Genomic DNA, 7,999 nt, shown 5'->3' with positions numbered 1-7,999 from the left:
GTTCGGGGAGTGACATGCGCTCCACCCCGTAATCTGAAGGAGGAGGGTACGGACCCAAGTATTTTAAACGGTCCCGCGAGCTGAATTTGTGAGGAAAAAATCCCTTGGATTTGTCCTTGAAGCCTAAAGCTTTGGGCATAGCGCTGAGACGCATGGTGAGAAAAGAAAGCGAGTCTATGAATTTGAGAAGGAAATCGGATTCTGTGAAACATATAATTTTACTGCCTTGCATGATGAGAGAGGGTGTCATCCCACCCCCCACCAGGTGACTTAGAATTAAATAGCTGTCAAACCCTTTCGCGTTGTGCGCAACGAACGTGGTCTCTCTATATCTTTTCCTTCTGTATCTTTGGAGAAACTTTTCAACACAGTCTACACCGTAAGCGTGCCACTCTTCTCCTTCTAGAGATTTTGTGCACACTAGGTAAGGGACGTGCGCCCCCTCCCTGTCTGGGAAGGTTTCAAAGTCATAAAAGATTATGGAAGCGTTATCAGAGTTTTCATGTTTCAAAGGTTGGATGTAACACAGGTGTTGATCCTTGTCGGGAGGAAGCTCCGAGCGACAGATTTTACATCTGGCGGCTGTGCACCTGTGCTTTCCGCGACGGGAGAGGAGTTTGCAGTCCGGACATTTATACAATTGTTGACAAACGCTGAGGCCTGAACCGGAGTGAATTCTAGGCTGTTTGTGCTTTAAATAACACGCGCGTGTACGACATGATCTGTTACAATCCGTACAGATTACAGAGTCCAGAAAGTGAGAGGGGCATGCGGGGTCAAAACAGAGGTTGCAGCGGTTTTGACAAAAGTGTTCCTCTCTTTTATAATACCCGCGGTGACACTCCTCGCAAATGTACTGGATTCCTAAAAATGTTTTTAGATTTTTTATCCCGTAATAGTGATGCTGGAATAAGAATAAGTACAGCGGGTGAGGCGTGTTCGGGTAGTCTGTTTCGATTAATGAAAGAGTTCTGTCCTCGGGCGGGCGGTAAAACACGACGATTTTACGATTTAGTATTTGTTCGAATTTACCTATGTCGGTGAGAGTTACCTGAGTGCGATCGCTCAACCCCGCTAAACGCTGCAGCTCTCTGCCGCGTTCCAGGGCCTGTTTATCTGTGAAATGAGGTTGAGTGAGGTGAATCAGGTTGATGGCAAAACACAGATTATCGTTTTTGTTTTTTACCACGTACAGACAGCGACGCTTTTTGACTAGAATTTCATCATCTAACATTTTGTGAATCTTTTTACGCGGGTCATTACTGCCACCGCCTCTAGGATTTCTAATTACTTGCACAACAATTTCTAGGGGAGAGCCTGCGACGATCGCTCCGTTTGATCGTATCAGCCTGGCTAGCAGGTCCTCAAAAACCGGTACAATGTTTTCAGCGCTTTCGTCGTCGACGTTAAAAACAGAGTGATTTCGCGCGTGCTCGCTGATGATCTCCAGTTGAACCCGGTCGTTACGACTAACTTCCGGTCTGACCCTATCCGCTAGATCTACAAAATTATCCCTGACGTCGAGGTAAAATTGAGCGAGGTCGCTCGCTTCATCCGGAGAGGGAATGTTAAATACTCGCCTTATTTCGAAATTATTAAAATGTTCGCGGCGAGTCACCGCATCGTTCTGTACCCGAGATCCTCCTCCTTGTTGATGCTCCGCAGGCCGGTCCTCCTCCTCCCTGGGCTGCTGATGATGATGCTGCTCCACCTGCACCTGCTGCACCTGCTCCTCCCCCTGCTGCTGGTCGTAGAGCTGAAGAGCATTTTCTATCGGCTGCAGAGGGTCAAAGTTCAGTAGACCGGCAAGCCGTTCGTTTTCAATGTTTTGAAGGAGGACCTGCAATGCGTTTTCTAAAGGTTGTAGTGGGTCGTTTGGTGGTGGTGGGGCTATATTGTTTTCTATCGGTGGGGCTAAATGTTCATCGTTTCTGTTTAATTCTGCCACGGCTTCCAACAAAGCCTCAGGAATGCTGTGTTCTTCCGACATGATTTTCTTTATTTCTTAATTCACAGACTTTTACATGCTTTTACTTTACAGGTCCTTGTGTCTGTATATCGATGCATATGTGCGAACTGTTATGGCGTACATGAAAGCGAGGTTTTCAAGGATTCTCTTCTTATGAAGCAGCCGTCGAGCTGTAAGAAAAGACGGACAGAATGTATTTTTAAACCTTACATTTTTTATTTTTATTTTTATAGAGCAGAGAAGTTTAATAGGATCGATTCATCCCCCCGTCAATTACCTCTCAGTCTCCTGAGAGGAGCTCTCAGTCTCCTGAGAGGAGGAGCTCTGGACGGTTCCTCCTCCTCCGTCTGATTTTCTTCCGCCTGATTTTCAGTATTGGTCTCTGTCGGGGAAATAAAACAGAAGAGATTTAAGAAAACAATCTCCTCCTTCCTATTTTCTGAGAATGAAAAAACTTTTTATTTACCTCGCTCCTCCGCCTGATTGTCTTCCGCCCGATTGTCTGTAGCGGGGGATTGGTTAGGTATATCCGCAATCTCGGCTGCCGAGAAATAAAACAAAAAGAGAAAGATTTAATAAATAAAAACTTTCTAGCACGCTTTATACCACTCCAAGTCGGGAGGGGCGGTATAGCACACTCGGATTACTCCGTCACATCCTGATATTTATCGAAATGACGGATATTGCATCATATTGTTTACCTTTTGGTTTAAAAGGTATTTTCCTGCAGTTCTCCGGGTATGCGTTGACGAAAATAACGTCGTCGTCTTCTTCTTCTTCTTTTCGCTGCGGCGGGGTCTGTATATTCTCGATTACCTCTGTCGAGAAATAAAGCAAAACTTTTTAAAAATCTGCTCCGGGTCGGGAGGGGCGGTATAGCACACTCGGATTACTCCGTCACATCCTGTTATTCAACAAAATGGCGGATAATGCATCATATTGTTTACCTTTGGTTTTAAAACTTTTTTCTCCGCGGTTCTCCCGGTATGCGGAGACGAAAATAGCGCCGTCTTCTCGTTCTTCTCTTCGACGCGGCGGCAGCGGAGGTTCTGCGGGGGATATGGCGTCTAATTCGCCGCGGAAAACGGCCAGATTTTTGCTGTTACTCACTGCACTATCGATAGCCTCTGTAAGTATCAGAGCTTGGTTAAATCAAGTCTATCTAAACTTATTTAAAAAATGGTATATACTTATTTATTCGTACCGTAGTCCACTTGCGTGAAATCATTGATGTAGAAATCAAATTATTGACATCTCTGTTGATATATAATTTAAAGTCGTAAAGAAAAAAAACTTACCGGGGTGAGGTACGAACAGTTCTGGCGAGATGGCCCTGGCGCTCTGATCGGCGGCGTTGTTTGAACGGAATGCTGACATAATATTCACGGATTCTTCCTCGCGATTGGTAGAACTGTCACAGTAGGGGCTGAGCAGATATCGACTCCCCTCCCGTTTCTTCTCTCATTTTATCCTAGTCTAGCGAAGCATCTGTTTTTCGCATCTTTCTCTTGACAATACCGATAGTTAGAGAGGGTTGTTTTTTGATTGCCTTCTTGCGAACGCCGTCTGTTTTCCACATTCTGCAACGGTAAAATATGACTTTGAGACGGGTATTTGTTTTACCAAATGGACAATTGCTGTCTGACCTTGTTCTTGCTGTTGACAAAACTCGCCTCATGGTTGACTCTTTCCCACAGAGGGGGGTGCTTTAATAAACTTATTCGAATATGAGCTTTTTTCCACTAAGACTTGTTTTATGGGGAGATGTACGAAATTATTTACCGGGTTACAAGCAATGATAATATCGGATGTTGACTCCTCAGCGTCATCATTTCTATCTATTGAGAAAACTTATTGTTAAAGTATTGAAGAAAAAAACTCCTCCTTGGCCCGCGGGGTGTGTGTGTGTGTGTGTGTGTGTGTGTGTGTGTGTGTGTGTGTGTGTGTGCCTTCTTGCGAACGCCGTCTGTTTTTCCGCATTCTGCAACGGTAAAATACGACTTTGAGACGGATATTTGTTTTACCAAATGGACAATTGCTGTTGACAAAACTCGCCTCATGGTTGACTCTTTCCCACAGAGGGGGGGTGCTTTAATAAACTTATTCGAATATGAGCTTTTTTCCCCCGCTAAGACTTGATTTATGGGGAGATGTACGAAATTATTTACCGGGTTACAAGCAATGATAATATCGGATGTTGACTCCTTGGCCCGCGGGGTGTGTGTGTGTGTGTGTGTGTGTGTGTGTGTGTGTGTGTGTGTGTGTGTGTGTGTGTGTGTGAAACAAGATCGCCTGTCGCTGGTTTGTTTTTCAGTCTCTCAAAAGGAAAAGTAGTATTCACTAAGGGATAGTTATTCGTTTTTTTTACACATAGGCAGCCTGTAGGTTACAAGCGGATAGAAAGTTCTTCTTTTCATCACAAGCTATGGTGTATCTTAAAGGTTTTTTTTACAGCGTCTGTATTATAGGAAAATAAAATACTATTGAAATCTCTACAGGAAGTCACTCTTTATTTCCATTACAAACGCCGGTGCAGCTTAAGAAAGTAAAATTACATCCGCTCTGTCTCTCTATACATCACAGAATCATCTGCCGCATCACCGCTGTGCTTAGGGAACATGACGCAACAGGTCTGAAAATGACTAGACACTTCCGGAGTATTTCCGGTAGGGTCATAAGGTCCGGATCGAGGCCTTCCATAGTAAATATGCTGTATTTGAATATGTCATATTCAAAGCCTTCTTCTTTGGGAGAGCAGATCTCATCGGACACAGGAACGCTGCTGGGCTGCAGAAGGAAATCCATCTTGCGTCTGTGTCTTAGAAATTGTGACGGACTCCACCTCTCTGCTTTTTTATTTCCCTCCAACAGATGGCGCGCTTCCGGAGGTTTCCCCCTCCCTCTAAAAACTTTTTTTCCCAACAACAGATGACGCGCTTCCGGAGGTTTCCCCCCTCCCTCTAAAAACTTTTTTTTTTCCCAACAACAGATGACGCGCTTCCGGAGGTTTCCCCCTCCCTTCTCAGGGTGCAATTCGACACGGTTAGCAACAGATGGCGCGCTTCCGGGGTTCACCCCCCCCCCTTCTCAGGATGCAATTCGACACGCGGGGGGTTTCCCACCCCCCTTCTCCGGATGCGATTCGTCACGCTCATTACACACTTCCGGGGGGGAGGGGCGGGAGGTCAAAAGGTCGTGATTAGGGCCATCAATCACTTCGGATCAAATTTTGTCATAAGCTGTATGGGATTATCTCTCTGTTCTCCCCCTGATGAGCTCTTCAAGGTAAACTAGGTTAACCTTCTTGTGTGAGCTTTTCAAGTGCACTTCAAGGTTTGTGGGATTTTTAGTTTTATAAATGTCCCTCATAACCCCCTGATGACCCAGTAATTCATTTTTGCACACTGTAGTACACATTTAGTTTTTTTCTTGTAGCTCTCATACTCTACTTGCCACTCCTCTAAGTCCTGATGTTTCTTAGAGAGGACAACAGTACCTTTAAAATTATATCACATGTGTGGGGGTGTGGCCTTGCCAATTGTTTTCCCACCTTTTCAAAATGGCTGGCATGCCCACCAGCACATTTTATGAAAGCAAGAAAGGTAAGCTTGATATTTACATTTAAAACGTTTTGTTAAACTCAGATTTTTATTAATTTTCAAAAAATAAACATCTAGTAAATAATTTGAGGGGTCTTTAAGAATTAGGCTTATTGAGTTTCACAGAGAACATGACTAATTTATTAATGTGTACTCTAGTGCACGTCGGGACTTTGTAACTTATATTTATTTCACTTTTTCCTAGTAGACAACTCTTTGACAAAGGCAGAGAGAATTCTTAACAGAATAATTGAGCGAGATTCAAACAGAGATTTTTCCAGAAGATGAGTCATGTGAGCCAGATAGGAGAGGGTGAGAAACCCAGGAGGAGCCACACAAAGATTATCGAGATGCAGTGGCAGATGTGATAGAGAAAAACACAGGGCCACCTGAAATCTGTCGTCCTATCTGGTCCAAAACCAACATGTAGGAGAATCTGGAATTTTTGCTTTGAGTTAAAAATAAAATATGGGTAAAATGCAGGAATGATTTCCAGTATAGTAAAAAATAAGAGTCGCATTTATAGCTGAATCCATGACACCTGATTGTTTCTACACGATCACGTCTTTGCTGAAAGTTATCAATGATCTCAATGTGCAAAAAGAACTCCCAGTATCTGGAGTTCAAGCTCCTCTTGGCTGAGAAACCAGGGACAAACATGTGAACAAGACCTGAATAATACCAGTAATGAAGAGTTCTCTCCAAAAATCAAGAAAAGGAGGCCCCAATCAGATGAGAGTGTAGCAAAATATGGTTCCCTCCACTTGCCTGAGATGGTTAACAGTCCAAGGCATTTCAGTTGTAGAATGGTTGGGTGCAACAGTAAAACATATGTGAGATGTGGGAAGTGCCAAATGTTGCTTTGTGTCTCCAAATAAAAAAATCACAGTACTTCCTCAGATATCATAAATGAATTGATTTTTGTGAAATAGAAAGCCCAGTGCAATCACTTGTTCCTGAACCAATGGCTTACAGCTAGTGAAGTGTCAGTGACTTCTAAGTTGGTCCCTGATCTACATTTTTATTATTATATTGTTATATAAATAAGTTTTAATATCCTGCTTACAACAAATTCAGTGGAGCTTTTAATTTTCTTAAATAGCTCTTGAATTTTGTTAGTTTCACATTCGTGATCAATGAACTCCCCTTGTGCACTGTAGTGCACATGTTGTAAAATTTAAATAAAATTAGTTAAAAACAATTTTGTTTTTGTAATGTGTTTTTTTTACCGTCCCAACACTTGATTTATCTGAAAAAGAAAAAAAGAAAAAGAAAAAAGGAAAATGCTTTTCCTTTTTTTCTTTTTTCTTCCTCCCTGGGTCTCAGGAGGACATTGTGTCTATCTTACTTTTAAATTGCTGACTATTTCAAGAAAGCACCCAAAAGACGGGGACCAGTGTTTATCATTACATATCTCCATTTTGAGTGTGGCAAGTCTATCATTCCCCTGTTATTCATAGACCTCAGTGGAGGTTTTTGTTTTTTTGTTTTTTTACCTCTATAAAAGTTAATTGACTCTTTACAGTGACCTGCTATGGTTAATAATAACCTGCTCCGTCATGAGTGGAATCAAACCTTTTCTTCACTTTAGCATTTAACATTCCCAACCATATAATATGATACATTAATCGAACTACAGCTACTAAAAACACAATTTTCTTAATGCAAACATCAGTAACTCAAAATTAGCAACCAAAGGGTTCAGTCTGCAGTTCACACTCATGTGAAGCTACAGCCTCCCCCCTTAGTCTCTATCATCCTTCTGTTCTTGCAAAAACAAAACAAAGCAAGACAAAACATCCACCCTTCTTTTACAGGCTGGGTGAATTGTTGTGGACATTCACTAATCCTAAAGTCGGTACCGTTTTTGTCTCAATATCAAGTCAGTTAAACTTTTAGTCGTCAATCCGTCACAGTCCAGTCACATGCATACATCCACACACATTCATACCAGATATTGCTGATAATGGAGTCTCACGCGCAACCTATTCGAGCCTCCATCACCAGCAAGATGACGTCATCATTTTGAAGGAAACAGTTCCTTGTTTTTGGACTGGATTGACTCGCTGCAATCCTTTTAGGCTCGGGACTTCTCATTCGATCAGTGTCCCATATAAGTGAATTTCTCCCAAGCTCATTATAATCATGGAGAAAAATACTTTGCGACTGTTTTCAGTAAGAATATTTTATAGCGCTTTAAAGTTCAATCTCTCAGGCCTGGATTAAAGAGCTGATTTGTTAAATCAGGAAACTCACAAAATACCAAAATATCACCACCGGTGGATCATACAGTGGGGCAAAAAAGTATTTAGTCAGCCACCGATTGTGCAAGTTCCCCCACTTAAAATGATGACAGAGGTCAGTAATTTGCACCAGAGGTACACTTCAACTGTGAGAGACAGAATGTGAAAAAGAAATCCATGAATTCACA

General features: G+C 42.5%; 1 long non-coding RNA gene across 1 annotated transcript; it reads right to left on the bottom strand.

Moving 5' to 3' along the window:
* Positions 1 to 2,441: 2,441 nt before the first annotated feature.
* On the bottom strand, positions 2,442 to 3,665 carry LOC113017564 (uncharacterized). Its single transcript, XR_003271504.1, has 3 exons — positions 2,917 to 3,665; positions 2,671 to 2,787; positions 2,442 to 2,510 (listed from the first exon to the last, which is right to left on the bottom strand). It is a non-coding gene; the product is annotated as an uncharacterized LOC113017564 (long non-coding RNA).
* Between the last annotated feature and the right edge of the window lie 4,334 nt (positions 3,666 to 7,999).

This window comes from Astatotilapia calliptera, unplaced genomic scaffold (assembly GCF_900246225.1).
Source record: "Astatotilapia calliptera unplaced genomic scaffold, fAstCal1.2 U_scaffold_15, whole genome shotgun sequence".
NCBI classification, from domain to species: Eukaryota; Metazoa; Chordata; class Actinopteri; order Cichliformes; family Cichlidae; genus Astatotilapia; species Astatotilapia calliptera.
The sequence above is the reverse complement of the archived record's forward strand: the minus strand, read 5'-3'. Positions and strand labels throughout refer to the sequence as shown.